This window comes from Coloeus monedula, assembly GCF_965178545.1.
Source record: "Coloeus monedula genome assembly, chromosome: 3".
Lineage (NCBI taxonomy): Eukaryota > Metazoa > Chordata > Aves > Passeriformes > Corvidae > Coloeus > Coloeus monedula.
In genome coordinates, this window is record NC_138783.1 from 5509756 (window position 1) to 5526594 (window position 16839).

Here is a 16839-nt window from a genome sequence, read left to right on the forward strand (position 1 = left end):
CAAGGCAGAGCAGCCTAGATCAGAAGGGATAGGGATGGCTGCTGCACAGGTACAGGTGAACCACCCCTTCTTTTCCAGCATCGTGAGCTTCCAAGTGTGCCTATTTCCCTGGACATCTCGTCTTTCTCCACCTGGGAATTTGGTTGGGATGAAATCTCAATTTTGCATATGCTTATCCAGAATTTCCACACGCCCATCAGGCCTTTCAGATAGTTGGGCCGCTGAACATCCAGAAATTCAGGATAAGTTGACTGCACACTTGGGAGGTGAACTGTATAGCATTCACACACTATGTCTAATGAATCCAAAAATTGTCAGACCTGCTGTGCATATGCTGTGCAGGTGATCTGCATATGTACAGTTTACGCAGTGTGCTCTGAAGGTGTCTGGTCTCCCCTGTACTTGCAGAATATCTACACAGTGCAGGTGTATGCATTCCCACTTGGAAAAGAGGACTAACATAGGGGCTTTTTACACATTCTTTGATGTATTTGTAGAAGAGGGAACAGCTGAAAGCTTTGGCGCAGCAAGCAAGGAAATTTAGGTATATTTCCTGTGTATGGGGGCCAGACTCTCCTATCCCATGCTGCTTGTTTTACAGCAGTCACCTATACAGGACTGGGATTGGGGTCCTGTTATTTAAGACATTGTACATGCACAAAGTGAAAGGGTGTTATTTTTCCTGCTGCCCCCTAAATCTTCCACTGTGATCTAAACTAATAGAAGTGCAAGAAAGGGGCATCACAATTCTTACTTGAGAGATGAGCCAAATTAAAGGAAGCTCCTAGTCTCCTAAAGCAGGACCCAGGTGGAATTTAGACACCTGAGTGCGAGATATGATCCTGCAAATTCTTGTTTAGGTCATGTCTTGTGCTGGGGGTGCCCAGACCCCTCAGGCCCACCAGATTTGACAATGATACCTCACGGCTTCAGCGTCTCTCTGCTCCTCACCTACCTGGGAAAGCCTCACACCTAACAAGGCTAAGCACAACAGCAGCAGTAGGAGAGGCCAGACATGAAATTCCTCTTTGCTTAGGGGAGCATAGCTCCAGGATGGGCTTTCTCTGAGCCCCCAGAGAGGGTAACCCTTCTTTCTAGGGTGCAGTGTCCAAAGGGGTTAAAGCCCCCACGGAGGACTTATGGAGGACCCAGCCCGCGCTTCCTCCTCTCCTGCAGGGCGTTCCTGTCTGCATCTCCCATGGATGTGCTCCAGCTCCCAAGGTGCTGGCTGTTTTGGAGAGAAAGGGCATGCTCACCTCTTCTGCCACAGGCATTATGATTTTCTTAAAAGCGTTGTGGCTTCCCTGGGCACACACACACCCGGGAGAGGAAGCATCTGCAGGAATGAGCAGCCTGGCTGTTTGAGGTTTTGGCAGAGAGGAGGGGGAAGCCCATGCTCCAGTCCACCCTTGGGTGACCACTTCTGACTTTTTACCTCATGTCCCTTTAACATAAAATTCATAAGCAGGAGCTGGGCAAAGGGACCCACGTTTCCCCTCGTACATGGAGTGCCACAAGATCAATGAGATTAAACATGTGCTTACATGCTGTCCTGAATTGGGGCCATGAGGAGAGCAATGGGAAAGTAAACAGAAGGGAAACGTTATGGAAATGAAGGAAGAGGTAAAATCCACTCTGCCAAGAGCAGCAGCTCTCAGCAGTTACAAGAAGATATGGCCTCAACCAGAGCTGATTAGGCATTAGGAAGTCCAGAGACTGGAAAGGAAGACCAAGTCATCTTCATGAAGGTTGAGAAGTGACTGAAAAGAGTGAGATTTGGAGCAGTGGAGAAAGGCTATCCACTGGGCACAGCCGTTCCCAGAGAAGGTAAGCTTAGCTTAAGTTGTTTCACCCCATTAGTAGAATGTGGATACTTGAAATTCAACCTGTGACAATACAGGGAGGCTTTTCTCCCCTTAAAGACGCCAAAACCTGGAGCTGAATGTCAGGCTCTGCAGAACCCTGTGCACCAGTGGGCACAGCTGCTGCCCTGTCTCATGTTGTAGACGCTGTGGGAGATGAAGCTGGACATGATGACTGCTCTGTCCATAATCTGGCTCTGCTTCCAAGAGGCTGAGTGTGGCAGTCATCCTCTCTGGAGGACCTGCAGTGCCAGCTCCCAGCGCCTGCTGAGGCGAGAGTGCTTGAGCAGCCTGTTTGGGGGGTTCACTGACACCGTGGCCAAAGCTTTGGTGCGAGTGCGCCTTATCAGCTCTCAAGTGCCTGACTGCAAGTGGTTGATTTGATTTTCCTGCAGTCAAATTCCAGACTACGTTCTTCCACCTTTCTATATTCTTCACATAGCCTTCAAAACTTTCAGCCAGATCTCTTGGAGCTATCCTGCTCTTCCAGCTGAGAAATTTGTAGGTGTGTCTCTGTTTTTCCAGCCTTCTCTCCTGCCTTTGCTCTTCCCCTTCTTCTTTCTTCCCAGCCAACCTTGGTTGTAGTCGTCCTTCTCCACTTGACCTCTATTTCTCTTTCCTGGGAAGAGCCTCATTTGCATCTGTCCTAGTATCCAAGCTACAAATTAGACCTGGTTAAAATTTCTTTCAGCAAAACTGCGACTTGAATAAAACTTTTGAGTTTTGGGGGAATTGTAGGAGCTCTATTTTTGGGAAGTGGCTTTTCTGTTGAGCACTTGAGTTCAAAAATGTGTAGTCCCTTCTGTTACAGGTTCAGAAGATGACCTTGAGTAGGTCACTTCATCTGCCCAAATGTTTTACCACTTGTTAAATTTAGATAAAAATACTTGTCTGGGTTAGTAAAATGTCTTTGAGATCATTGAACAACAAAAGCTATCCAACTGGTGATTATTATGATTATTATAATTACCTTTATTAAATGAAACCAGCTGATTCTTGTGCAACAGTCTTCTGGGCTCCACAGGCCTTTACAGCCGAGACTTGGAGAAAAAAAATCTTTTGTTATCCCTGGACAGGGATGTGTTTTTTGAGATTGAGTTTTGTGGTTTTGTTACGAAACGTATGACAGTCGGTCATGTGGTTTGCTTTCTGGGCCGACTGAACCCTGCTGAACCCGTACGCAAGGCAGCAGAGTTTAATGATTCACAGGGGCTGTGTTTTGGTTTGGCTTTTGCCGGACGGAGGCTGTGCAAACCTGCACGGCCAGGGAACCCTCTCGGTTGGAGTCACTGAAAAAATTTAGCTCAAATCTCTGCAAGCCTGGACCCAACATGGCCCCGCTGTCGGGCCAGGCCCTTTTTGGGTGTCTTGGGTTCTAAGAGCTGGCCATGCCTAGGCACACCTAAACTTTCTCATTGGACAACTGCACTCTCCCTCTGTTATGGGAGTAATGGGAGACTGCAAAAATTTTGGGGAGTCCATGAGGGCTTGTTTTTTTGTGATTTCTCCCTCGCCTTTTCCCCTTGCCTCCCGTCACCGTGTTGCTGCGGGATGAAATTGACCCCGAGGCCCTTGGCGTTGGGTCTCCGCCGTTTGGCGTGCCCGGCTATTTGCACGACCTTGGAAGGGGGGAAACGGGGCGAATTCCTGGCCGGCTCCTCGGCTGATCCTCGAGGAGCGCTGGGAGCCATGGTTCGTGGCGGCGCTGGCGAGGGTGGGACGCGGCGGACCTGTGCTCTTTACTCGGCGGGTTTAGCGCTGGCTTTCCTGCCGGAGGGAGCCTGGAATCCCCCGATCCCTCCCGGCGAGGGGGAAAGCGGGAGCCTGCCATGTTCGCGGGGACGCGGCGGGCGCCCTTCTCCCTGCCCCGCGCCTGTCACCGGAGTTGGGAGTTCGCATGGAGGAGGCCGGCGGAGGAGGAGGGAGGCGGGAGGCGGGAGGAGGAGGAGGAGGAGGAGGAGGGAGGGGGCCGCCTTGTTTGTGGCTTGTCAGCAGCCGCTGGAGACAAGCCTCCATGTGTGAAAGCCGCTTGGCATGAATGCCTGGGCCGTACCAAGCGCCGCGGCGCCCGCGGGGGGAGGCGGCCCCGCCGCCCCGCCGCCCCGCGCAGACAAAAGGCCCGGCACGGCTTCCCCGTGAGTTGCCCCGATGCTGCCGTAGCGCCCGCCCGGCGCAGCGCCCGCTCCCCGCCGCCCCCGCCATGCCGCCCCGCGCCCTCGCCGCCTGAGCAGGTAAGCGCCGGCCGCGGGCGGGCGAGGGTTCGCAGCCGGCGCCGCCGCCCCCGGGGCCGCTCCCCGCCCGCCGCCGCTCCCCCGGCGCGGCTGCCGGCGGCGCGGGGCGGCTGCGTGTGCGGAGCGGGGGGCGGCCGCGTGTGCCGCCGGCAGCCCCGGGCCGCTGCCCGGCGCCCCCGCCTCGGCGGCGGAAAGTTTTGCGGCGGCCGTGGTCGCGGCGCCGTGCCTCAGTTTCCCCCCGTCTCGGTTTGCCCCCGGCGGCGAGGCGCGGGGAGGGACCGCGCCGGCCGGGGGGGATCCCGGGAGCGGGCGCGGAAGGGACAAAAAGCGCCTTCCACCTGTTGGCTTCTGTCCCGGCGGCTTTTATGGGGGTGGCGGGCCGAGGAAGGGCCGGGGGGAGAGCCCGGGGCGGCCGCCGGCCCCGCTGCCCCGCGCCGGGGAGAAGCCCCGCGGGGGAGGGTGGAAGCCGGGGTCTTTTGTCAGCCCTCCATCCCGCTGCCTCCGGAGGCAGGCAGATCGCCGCGGGGATGGGAGATGTTTTTCCCTCCTGGATGTCGGGAGATTAGATGAGATGTATTTACAGTTGCCGTTTATCAGCAAGTAAATATCGAGCTCGGCGTGAGAGCAGCAATATGAAGCCTGCTTGCTTGCTCTCTTGCCGGAGGTTTTGTAGCTGTTATCCTACTGTTGGTGAGGTGATAATGTGCAAGAGCCAAAAAAACCCCAAAAAACAAACAAACCAACCCCAAAAAAAAAGGCAAAGGGGAGAGAATCCCTGCTCCTCACACCCGGGCTTATCACAGTATCGGTACTGGGTTTGGTTAAATTTGGAGGGATAATTTTTCCTTTTGCCATGAGACACAGAAAGCCTCCTGAAATGCTAGGTGCATCCTCATGAGGTCTTTTAAGTTTGTCGTGTGCCATCATTCAGGTTTCATTGATTCTAGTTGTTTTGTTAAAAAATAACCTACAAGAATCTGAGCTGCACAAATGTTCGTCATCCTAATGTCCTGACACAACCTATGCGAGGCAGGAGCTGGAAGAGGGGGAGAGAGTGAGGATATGTGCTTTCCCAGTCAAGGCTGGGAGGAGAGCATCATGTGTTGAAGAATATGAGCAGGAATGGGAGATGGGGGAGGGAGTCTAAATTGTCCTGAGACCCTATTCAATCCAGCAAGGAAGATGGAGGATCTTGCTGCTGCAAAAAAATGTACGGCAGAAATCTCAGCCAGCTTCTCTCTGACTTGTTACCTCCCTTCAAAAAAATAAATAAATAAGCAGAAAAAGAATCAAAGCAAAACCCTGTGATTTGCTGTAACGTTTTCCATGATACCTTTATCCCACATGCCTTACAGTCAGTCCAGTGATGGAGGTATGTGAGAAGCAGGGAGAGAGACTCTGAGGTTTATCGTCACAGGAGGGGGAGAAGTATCAGATCATGTTTGAAAGGAGACTTGTCAGGCAATGAGGTAGGGAGGAAAAATGCCTGTTCTAGGCAGCTGGACCTGGGGAGAAGAAGGAGGCGGCTCCAGCACCTACGGTTCTGAAGCTGGGTGGAAAATCTGTGGAGAGGGGATGTAGACAGATGGGGGAGCGGGCAGGAAGGATGTCTAAGGAAGACCTTGGACCGTCTCCTTGGAGGGCTTTAAAAAGAGGGGAGATTTTGAACTGAATCAGGGCACGAGCAAGGCTAAAGCACAGCTAAGCTAAGTGTGATGTAGCAGGACTTCTCAGTATGGAAGAACACAGAGGTTGAGTTTTCTGACTTGGTGGAGTTTGGGGCATTTGGTAAGGGGAAGAGATTTTTGTAGCTGGAGTGACTGTGACTTGTGCAAGGATTGCAACTGAGAGGATTGAGGAGAGAGCATGTGGCTTGCCTTTTGCATAGGTGGCCTCTCTGGTAGAGGGGCCTTCTGTTAAAATGTCTGTAAATTTCTGTTAATTTTGCTGGACTCTGACAATAGCAAGGAGAAAATCAACTGTCCCTTGTGAAAGTAAGTGTGGGGATGAAATAAAGCTTTACCACTTTATTGATGTTTCCATGCACCCAGCACCTCCACACACATGGAAACAGCAAGTTTGTGCAAACACACCTGCTTGTGTCACACATCCTTCCTCTTGAGGGCCAACACGCTCACGTTGTGAGCATGGTTCCTGCACAGACATGGCCCAGCTCTTGTGTTTTCCTCCGTTTACAGAATAGCTTATTCCATCAGCCTGGTAGCAGTAGTATTTGACAGCTGACTTTGTGTTAGCACAAACTGCATGTGAGGTGGCTGAGGCTTGAAACCAGTATGTGACATGTTTTAGCTTTTCCACTCATGGCAGCATTCCCATGATGGAGCAGGGACACACCACAGGCATCTCACATGCACAAATAAAGTGTTACACACATGCAGATGCAGAGGACAGGTCTCAGGTCAAATGTACTCCAAGTCACTCTCTTTGAGAAGAAGCTGAAGCAGCACCAGCTCGTTGCAGGCAGAGCTCACACGCTGCTCCCACACACGCAGATCACACGCATGCACGCTACACCTTTCCTCTCCAGGATCACCTGTTTGAATTCCAGCTGGGCTGGCAGCACAGGGAAGTTTTGCACCCTCCTGGATGGGGATTTGATGGCCTTTCTGTTCCAGCTTGGCACTGGACGGGCTTGAGCCACAAAAGCTTAACAACAGGGAACACTAATGAGCCCCTGCTTGGCATGCTGAGAAGAAAGGCCAAGGGCTGAGTGGGCATAAAAACAGTGGCATGGAGCCCCTTGGCCAGAGTCTGAGCCTTGGAAAGAAGGCTGGGGAGGGAGCAGAGCCTCTGGAGTCGGGAACAAGACGGCAGCACTGCAGCAAAGGCACGAGAGGAGACCATGTTGGGGGGAGGAGAGCAGGCTGCTGTTTCCACATCATCTGAAAACTCAACCTGCTGTCAGGACAGAAGGAAGGCTTGTGCATATTTTATGTCACTTTTCTCCTTCTAGGACAAGCTGCTGATCTGATCAGCTATGCACTTTAAAATCCTTGACGCGCCAATCAGCAAGTATGACTCGAGGCCAATAACCAGCCTTGGCCTCCTGCCTCCGCTCCTTTGTGGACATCCCATGCCGCCCTTCCCCGAGGAACGTGTGCACAATTAAACCCTGCACAGCGTTCCTCAACTACAGCATGGGATGTGACGAGCTGCATGGAGACGGGGACAGAAAATGGCAACGTGTCAGGGCTGGGGGGGTGGAGGCGGGGAGGGGAGTTGGCCATTTCTTCTGCTGTTTGCTGATGTCTGGAAGGAGACTAAGTGGGTAAATTGGTTTTCCTTTGAACTGGTGGTGTGTTGTTCCAGTCAGCTGCTCTTTCTTCAGAGGTCTTCAGTGGCAGCTCAGGAGTTGGTGGGGCTGGCAGTAAACAAAATGTATTTCACTCCTTCAGCCTGAATTTTGCTGGGGGCTGTCAGACAAGAGGATTTCTCCTCAGCAGTTAGTTATTCAGTGCTGCTTCTGCATGGCAGAGCCACTTGAGCCACTGACATTGCTCCTGCCCACTGGAGATGGGATGCACTAAGGATGCAGGCACTAAGGATGCAGGCAGCCCAGGCACTTTAGTTTTGACAACAGTCTCTCACACACAAACATGTAACTCCTGTGTCCCATAAGCCAACTCACTGCCCTGAACACCATTTGGGGACACGTGGGGAAGCAAATGCTTTTGTTATGTGATGCAGAGTTATGACCCTAACTGACTTAATATTGGCCCTGCTTTATCCTTCATTTGTCCTGCTTGAGAAATGGCCATCGGACAAAGAGGTCTCACAGAACTCGAGATCCTGGCACTGATCTGATGGGCAGCCTTAGGGAAATTGCCTTAAAGCTTGTGTGGACCTTCTTGCTGCAGTCTGTGAGATGGGGTAATGCTTGCCCACCTCCCTGGTAGGAGCAGCAGCCCAAGGGTTGTGTGTGCCTGTGCAGACACCACGGCGGGCTCACACGCCAGCCCATGGACAAAGCGTGTGGTTTTGCATTGAGTGTGACTCATGCAACGATAAATTTTGCTTGAAGTATGCGCACACTCGGTGCTCTGTTGGACAGTGAATTCTGTTTTGTCCTTCCAGCAGAAAACAGCACAACTTGCCAGTGACATGGACTGGACATGTATTCCCATAACAACAATATTATAAACATATGGTAAACCTGGTGTAACAACTGCTGTCCGTGTCTCCACGCAGAACAAGGAGCCGGTTAACAAAAACTTGAGGCTGTCTGAGGCTGTATCTCCCCAGACTGTGATCTCATCAGCTTTCCCAAGCTAACCTCAACCTGGTCGCTGCTTGGATTGTAAACTTGGGATGGGTGGGGGGGTGAGAGCAGTTAGCAGGAATGGCTATTCGTGATTCAGACCACTTCCCTGTGACTCAGAACTGAACTATCCCTCGGTAGCGTATTTGGGGATAGTACTCTTCAGATGTTGAACATCAGTCTAGTTCTTAGAAGTTCTGCAGTACCCGGGATTGCTTGCTTGCACAACTGGGTTTTTCCTCAGCATCTTTTGTGAAAACAAAACCCTAAAAACTACTTCTGACTGTTAAAGACGCCATGGTAATTTTTGCCAAAAGAAGAAGGGGGAGTGGTCTTAGCCCTGGGCACTTTGCCAGATTCGAGCTCAGGAAATTGCAGTCTATCTAGGTAAAACTCCCTATAGTTTAAATGAAAAAAAAAAGTATTCATCTCTTACTGTCTTAAAGGGTAAGCACTGTGTTCTCTGGAGCCTTAAACAGACATTACATTCCGGCTGGAGAGGTGGTTACAGTTGCTTGCTGGGAGAAGATTTTTTTATGCAAAAACTGGGGCTTTTTTTGCATTTTTGGGATGCTTCTAATCGCAAAATGCTGTATACATTTTAGGTTATTGCAAAGCTTGAATGAATATGTGGCTCAACATACAAATGCAAGGAAATATGCTGGTGTGGCGTTTGCCCAGGGAGCAGGCGCAGCCAGCAAATACACATCTTTTCTGTGGCAGAAAAATAAGGACCAGTTTTTTAGTCTTGCGCCTGTGCATCTGGGGGCTGGATTTTGTATGTTTAGCAGCAACTGCTTTTGTAAGCTGCTGCTAAGGCACGTAGCTGGCTGTGTGCAATTGCAGTGATAGAATGTGAAAATGCAACTACACACAGACCTGTAATCTTGCATGCAAAATACTGCTGGTCTAGTTCTCCAGGTACCAAAAAATGGTCTGAGATTGTACTTGCCTTTCCATTTAACTGTGCTCACCTGCATTTTTCAGGTGACAGCTGTGTGTATGGAGTGCTGAATGATTATCCTTTCTATTTTTGCTCCAAGAAGAAGGAAATTAAATCTTTACTAGTGATCATGGCAGTGCATGTGTTGTGATAAGTCCAGGATGGAGGTGGCTGGGGGGTTGCAATGAAAATTCCGTAATGCTTTGAAATCCTGGGGAAATGCACGGGTGGAGAAGGAGAGCAGAGTGAGCTTCTGTTCCCCCTACAGATGAGGAGTATTGAACTGCTGAGTTTGTCAGTGCTGTCAGGATCTGGCCTTGCCTTCTGCCAAACCCAGTACTTCCAGGGCCCCCCAGAACAGAATGTGCATTTGGGCACAGGTGGATGCAGGGCTGAATATCCATGCTGGGAAGGCTGTCCTTGGATATTCCAGCCCAGGACCCCCAAAGTGTGAAACAGGTCTTCTCCTCCTCATTCAGTGATGTGTCTCAGCCCTGCCCCGGTGAGATGCAGGCAGATGGTGGGGGCGGGGGGGACACACACAGGAGAACAGCTCACTTTCTCTGTGCTTCACTCTCCAGCTTCTCTGGTGACAGTGATAACAAAGGGCTGCTCAGCATTAGGTGATATGGATCTCTCTCAACCCACTAAACTTGAGTCCTGCAGGCTTCTCACTAGCCCTTGGGGCTTGCGTGTCATTGTACCCTCCCATCCTGGGGTGGTCTGGGACAGTACCCCTGGGGACTGAAAGGCTGAACTTTCTCCATGAGTTTTGGAAGCATGGATTTCTTCTTACCGAAGCCTGTGATTTTATTTTGAGGTTATTTCTTGCCATCCTGGGTCCTTGACTGCAACCACTTCCATTTTGCATGCTGCTCTTTGTAATTGAATCTATCGATGTATATTTAATCCACTTGGCACCGTGGCTGGTAACTAGGCACTGCTTCCCAGCCTTCTGTCACTTGTTTTCACAATTACTGCCTGAAGTTGGGGTGGCCTGTCGCTCAGCTCTTTGCCCAGTTGCTAGACTGCCTGGGAAGACCTGTGCTTGACAGTCAGGTCCACAGCTGGTACAGCTCCCATCCTTCCATCTGGATGCCAGCCAGGTGTGTAGGACTTGGGTCATAGAAGCTAAGCCTGTTGGGTTTAATTCTCCTCTGCCACTGATTTGCTTTGTGTGATCACAGGCAAGTCCTTTAACCTCAGATGGCCTCAGCTGGGTTATCTACTTCAGAAAGGTGTTGTAATGCTTAATTATTGCCAGCTCTTCAGAAACCCATGGTGGGAAAAAACTGCATTTTATTCAGAAATATTGCTGACCTCCCTGGCCTTTCTAAGCCACCTCGGTGGTGCTAGGAGATATTATTTTTCCAACCTCAATAATGTTTCTTCAATTTTTCATCTGTACCTTCTCCCACTCTCTCAGCTGCATGTAAAAATGCCAAGCTGTCTGAAGTCATGGAAATATTTTTATAAACTTGACAGCCATGGCAAAAATTCCTCCTTGGCAATAAACAAACAAGGTGCACAACCTGCCATTAACATCAATTTATAGCAGAGAGACCTTCGTCACTCATTGATGAGGGAATTCTACACAATTCTTGTGCTAGCAAGCCATAAAGTAGTGCTGTCTGAGATTAGGAAAATGTTGGATCCTTTGGGTTCCTGTGTGCAGGGAGTAACTGGGAAGCTCTGTTTGCCCAAGTGCGTGCAGGAGTTCAAGCAGGCACCAGGTATTTGGTTTATTCAAGGCTCTTACAAATGGTGTTTGGCTTGGGTGTATGTGTGCTTGGGGGCTTGGTGTTTGTTTGTCAAACAACAAACAGTCCATAGTGGCAGCTGAGACACAAAGGTAGTACAAATTAAACTGGATAAATTTTAGACACCCCAAAAAAAGAGCTGCAAACAAAAGACATCAGTGAGCACTGCAGGAGCAGAGCCCCCATCGTGCAGCCTCCTGTGCACCCCCCTTCCATTTTCCTTGCAGCTGGCTGTGGGCTGGTGGGGTCGGCAAGTACCGGAACCCACACTGCAACATCTTCTCCCCGTGGGCACTTCCCCACGTAAGCACTCAGACAGTGCTCGTTTTGGTGTGTTCTAGGTTAATTTACTCTGAATACACGGTGGTGGTGCTGGCAAAAAAACCCAGGTCCCCCTCTTTTTCTTACATTACTTTGGGTTATCTCTCGCTCTTCTAGCAGGCTCTCTTCCTACCACCTTTGAGTAGTGGATTCTCTGTGGTGTGCTCAGGAGAGGAAAGTCTAGACTGTTCTTCACCTGTGTCTTTGATGGAAAACTCAAAGTAGGGAGCTAAGCCTCTTTCTACCACCTCACTCATTCACTGTCTCTCTGTCTCTGTGCCGTAGTTCCTCCCTTCTTCAAATGAGGATGCCAAGTCTTCACTCTGCTTCCACAAAACCTTTGAAAACTAAGGAGAAAAACATGCAGGGCATTTGTCTTCCCTCTCCAGGAAATCATAAATCCCTCCCCTCTCCCCTCACCCCTCTCCCTTCTCCTTTCCACCTTTTTTCCTCTCTCCTCTCCTCTCTTCTCTCTCCTTTTCCTCTAATTTTATGAGTTGTTATTATTATATTCTGTCCCTTTAGGTCTCCTCTACTTCCACTGCTCTTGCAATCTGTCTCTCTCTGCTGTTTCCATATCCCCTTCTATTTGCAGCTCTCTTCCTTCTGTTCATGTCATTTTCTTCTCTCACCCTGTATCTTCTACCCTCCCCCACTATTCATGCGCCGCACACTCCTATCTCTTCCCTCTAGTTTATCCTCCAAATTCCTCCCTTATGTGTGTGTCTCCACGGTGGACCCCTTTTTGTTGTTGCCGGCTGCCTGTCCCTGCGGCCTGGCTGCCTGGAAGCTGCCAGAGGGGTGGGCTGTCCAGGCCTGAGGGAGAAGGACAGGGCATGGGATCAGCTGGACAGCCCCCTGCTGCAGCCGTGGCCAGCCAGGCAGGATGGGGGTTGCCCTCTAAGGGAGCAAGGTGAGACTCCCTCCATGTGTGTGCCGCCGGCTCTGGATGGGGCTGCCTGGAGTCTCGTTCTGAGCTGCAGCACAGTTGTCACTTTAATGTCTGAGTACTTTGTTTCTGCCTGGAAGCTTGATGAAATCTCCAGTCTCAAATGTTGTTTCCTGACGTCACCTTACCTCCTTGGACATGACCTTGTGACTTACTCTGGTCTTGACCTATTGTCTTGTTCCCATTCCCCTGACTTCCCTCTGGCTCTAGACACTCTGTCCTGAAAACATGGATTGTGCTGTGTCTGGCTGTGTGTTGACATCTCTGGTTGTTGAGAGGATGACTGTCCCACTGTGCCACTTCCAGCTGAGTTCAGGACCCCATGCTGTGCCAGGGAAAGCCATGATGGAGGAGGCAGAGGATGAGCACCAAATGTTTGGGAAGCCCTCTGCATCTTGATGGAGAGTTGCATTGAGCCCACAAGGCAGTACCCAACAGGTCAGGACAGTTGTGCTATGTTCCTGGCAGACCTGTGCTTAGTGTCCTGCTGTTGGAAGAGGACAGGAACAACAGGGTCACTGCAGTAGGGAGAACCCCTCTCCCATCTGCCTGAGAGAGCCACCTGATCCCACAAGGAGGCTGTCCCGCTATCTGATGTGGGATAGAGTTTCCTCCAAGTCAGCCAGAGTGGTTGCGGTGTATTTAACCACCTCTCTTCAGGGACAGGATTTTGGCTGCAAGGATCATGTCCAGCAGCAGCAATTGAAAAGTGGTGGTTTTTTTATATCCCCTCATGGATTCTGTTTTCTTCCCACATAAGGAACATGTGGCATGGAGAAGTCCCTTTCTCAGGGCAGGGAGAGGTGGGTGCATCTAGGCTCATGACGTGTTCCTGACAGCAAGGCACAAAGAGATCAAGCAGATGGCCTTGTGCTGAAGTTCATCCAGTGTCCTACAGGACAGGGCATGGTGACTTTTTGGCCTCCAGTGGAGTTTAGCTCTATTCCTGGGTAGCACCACATTTCCCCCTGCCAGATGTCACTCAGTCCCAGGCACATTAACATCAGTGAGCCTCAGTTCCCCTGACCAGACAGTTCCTGACTTCTCCCTTCTGTCTCCGCAACACTCCGACCCTTCCTTAGCGAGATGATCTCCCTCATGCTCCATGCGAGGTGCTGTGCACCTTTTCCCGTTTTTCCCACAGCCGTTTTTCTCCCTCTCCATACCTGCTTCACCTGTTTTACCTGCTTTTTCTCTCCTGCTCTGCCTCTGGGCTAGGTCTCTCTCCAGACTCTGTCTAAAACCCTCTGCCTCATTTGCCTTCCCATCTGGCTTCCTTGTCTCTCTGGTCATGCCGTGAGCTGTCAGAACCCAGGGGAGGACCATTGCAAGAGCAGGGCAGAGACTGGAGGGTGTCAGGGAGAGCAGAGCAGGAAGGCAGATTCCTAAACCAGGGTCCATCATTTGCTGGTGCCTTTGGCCTCTGCCAGGTATGTGCTCTTAGCTACATGGCAGAAGTCCCCTTTTCCCAGAAGTGTGATTTTCCCATTGCTTCTACTTCACTATTGGCAAGCTCCTGAAAGGTTAATGAAGTCATTCACTGCAAAAGGAAAAAGCACATCTTCCCATGTTTTGCATAAATTAATCTTGGAGATTATGGAGCAGCCGGTGCACAGGCCACAGGATATGCAGCTATGTCCTTGAATCTTGTCACCCAAAATGCAGCTCTGGGAGTATCACATAGGTGATACTGTCCACTCCAGTCCCTTATATCAGCTTAGGCTAAAATGTAGGTAAAAAGCTGTGGCCTCCTCAGTCATCTTTATTCATGTTTCATTGTGAAACAGGGACTGGGGAGGAGGTACCCAGGAATGCCTACAAGCCCTTCCTCCCATTGCGGTGGATCCTTGTTTCCCACAGATCCTCTTTAGAAAATGCCCTGTATCAGGTTTCATTCCCCCTGGATTTTTTTTCTGCCTGAGAAGTATGCAGAAAATCATTCAATTGGTTTTGAACCACATGAGTGGGAGCAGGAACCAACCCCAGAAGATAAGTGTTCTGACCTTTACCGCACTCAGATAACAGAAAATAATAACAAATAAATACATCTCGTTTCTAAACCTCAGACTTAGGGATATGTCCCTGCCTTATTCAACAAGAGCCTGAGCCCCTGGGAGGGCTGAGGTTACGAACCTGGTAGCTGCCTGCAGTAAGCAGCAGACCCTTTGCTTTCCTTTAGTAAATGAAGCTGGAACCAGTCCAGATATTCAGGATGTCAGGGGATAGGGCCAACATCCCCACACTCCTGCCATCTTTCTGCTGGGACCCTGCATGTTTTCCAATAGCTAGTGTACTGGGAGAATGAGAATTTGTTTATTTCTTGCCTGCGTGTGTTTCTTTGCACATTTTGCCTCTTGTTTTCAAATATAGGGTTGACCATTTAGGGCCATACCGGGCTGGCCACCAACTAGACCTATGCATGTATGCAGACCGTGGATAAGATTATGGGATTTGCTCAGGAAAAAAAGTGTTAAAACCTCCAAATCAGTGAGTGTTTAAAAAAAAGGGAACCTGTCTAGAAGGAGGACATGCTGAACTGTGGCTTGCAGTGAGCTCCCCAGGTCTGGGTCTTAGGTCACTGACTCAGACTTCCATCATCTCCGCAGATGCCCCTGGGGAGGTCCATCTGAGACAGCCTCTCTCTGCAGGCCGCTGGTGACAGTAAATATTTGTACACTGCATGCTGAAGTGCTGATATGGGGCTGGAGTCCCATTGTGCAGTGTGCTGTCCAGACCCTGGAAAGAGATAGTCCCTGTCCTGAAGGACTTACTGCAATCCCAAATTAGAACAGTCTTCGTGCTTTCTGTAGTGGCTGTGACTTGATGTTCCTTCGGCAGGATGTTGCTTCCCTTCCCTCCTCTGTGACGTGGGGAGATTGCTTGGTTTCTGCCATGCAAACCACCAGCAACTGAAGAGATGCCTGTATGCAGACTGTGGGGAGGATGCTGGGAGGTTTCTGGCACTCTGTCAGTGTAAAGCACCTTATTTATTAGAGTCTAATGCCCGTTTGGGATGTACTTCTGATCTAAAGCTCCTGAATTCCTCCCTTTTAACGCTAAAGAAGCCATTCAGAGGCCCCCTGGGCCCAATGTGTGCTTCTGCTGAAGACTGCCCTGATCATATATCTACCACTGTCTTGCCCAGACTTCGGGTTCAGTGGTTTTGTTTTCATTAGAAGATCTCCTCCAACTCACCTCTTCCTGCAGGGGTTCCAGCAGATACCCAAATAAATATGATATTCAGTGGGCTGTGCACGTGTTTCCACACGCTGTTGCAGTACACGGAAACGTTCATTTTCAACATGCAACCTGATACGTGCCTGGATGTTTGCATTTGTGTTGTGTGGACGCTTGCATTCGTGTCTGCCAGTGTATTTGGGCTGGAGGAGGTAGCAGCAAAGGCTCTGGCAGCTGGGAAGAAAGGAATGACAGGCTTTCTAGGGGAGGGAGGAGAGAGTTTGGTAGCTGAGATGAGGATTGGGTAACAACTGGAGGGGGAGATCAGATTTAGGATCCATGTTGCTCACTTAAGAAAATAGGAGAAGAAGCAGTACATTGTTTATTGGGGATTGTGTTATTCCTGTGCATTATTTATTAGTCTTCTGCTAATGGTACTGCATAAAGAAGTGGCACTTCTACAGAAATTTCACAGACAGCTGGAGGATCAGTTCCAGGAGGTATTGTAACCAGGTCAGGTTGGTGTAGGGAATCCTGCTGGGCTCAGTTTTGACAGGCTTTGGAAAAGAGAAGATTGTTCAGGAGGCATTTGGAGGGGAGAAGGGAGGGGGAAGTGTCTGTGACTCACCAGGGAACAATGATCGCTGTGAGGATAAAGGGGCAGGCTGGAAGAAGACCTGGAGACAATGGTGAATTCCTGGGTTCAGTGGCTTCAGGATTCCAGCCTGAAGTAGAAGAAAGCATGAGAAAATGAAGTGTTTAGAAGGAAGCTTTAGGAGTAATAAAGGCAGCTGGTGAGAGAAAGGCAGAAGTAAGGAGAAAGCAATGCTGCACCTTGAAGTGGGTCCTGTAAGGCTTGATTTTGAGGCAGGGGTTGAAAGAATGGATGTGCAGAAAGAGGTAGCCTGTGCAGTGACTGACTGAACCCTTCCTGAGTTACCTGTAGTGTCTCTCAGCACAGACATGCTGGTTTGCAGCCTCTGCAGACACAACAGGCAAAGCAGAGGTGTTGAGGTACCCAGGGACAGGAGAATGTGTAGGTTTGTGAAGTTTGGAGTGCAGACAGATGGGTGCCAGCATGGATGCCCCCAGCCAGTTCTTGGATACTGGTCCTTCCTTTCATTTGCAAGACGTCCAGTCACTTGGAGAGGTGGGACTGGTATTCTGGTAGGTGGCATTCTTCTTTCACTCAGCCATGAATCTGAAATCAGCCAATACTGGAGGAGGAAATCATGCCACTGGTGCAAACTGTCTTTGGGTGAGAAGCTAACTCATAGTCCCCAAAATACCCAGACAAAATGTAAAGGTTTTATTTTT

At 50.3% G+C, this 16839-nt stretch overlaps 1 protein-coding gene across 4 annotated transcripts in view; it reads left to right on the plus strand.

Annotated features, from left to right (window-relative positions):
- The first annotated feature begins 3970 nt into the window (after positions 1–3970).
- The window catches only part of BCL9 (BCL9 transcription coactivator), a 57682-nt gene continuing 44813 nt past the window's right edge, over positions 3971–16839 (plus strand). For 3 of the 4 annotated variants that reach the window (XM_082277586.1, XM_082277590.1, XM_082277589.1), the window contains exon 1: positions 3984–4093. The gene's annotated coding sequence lies outside the window, so the exon portion shown is untranslated. Of the gene's footprint in view, positions 4094–16839 lie in introns of all 4 variants that reach the window. The other variant, XM_082277588.1, reaches the window with a different exon arrangement.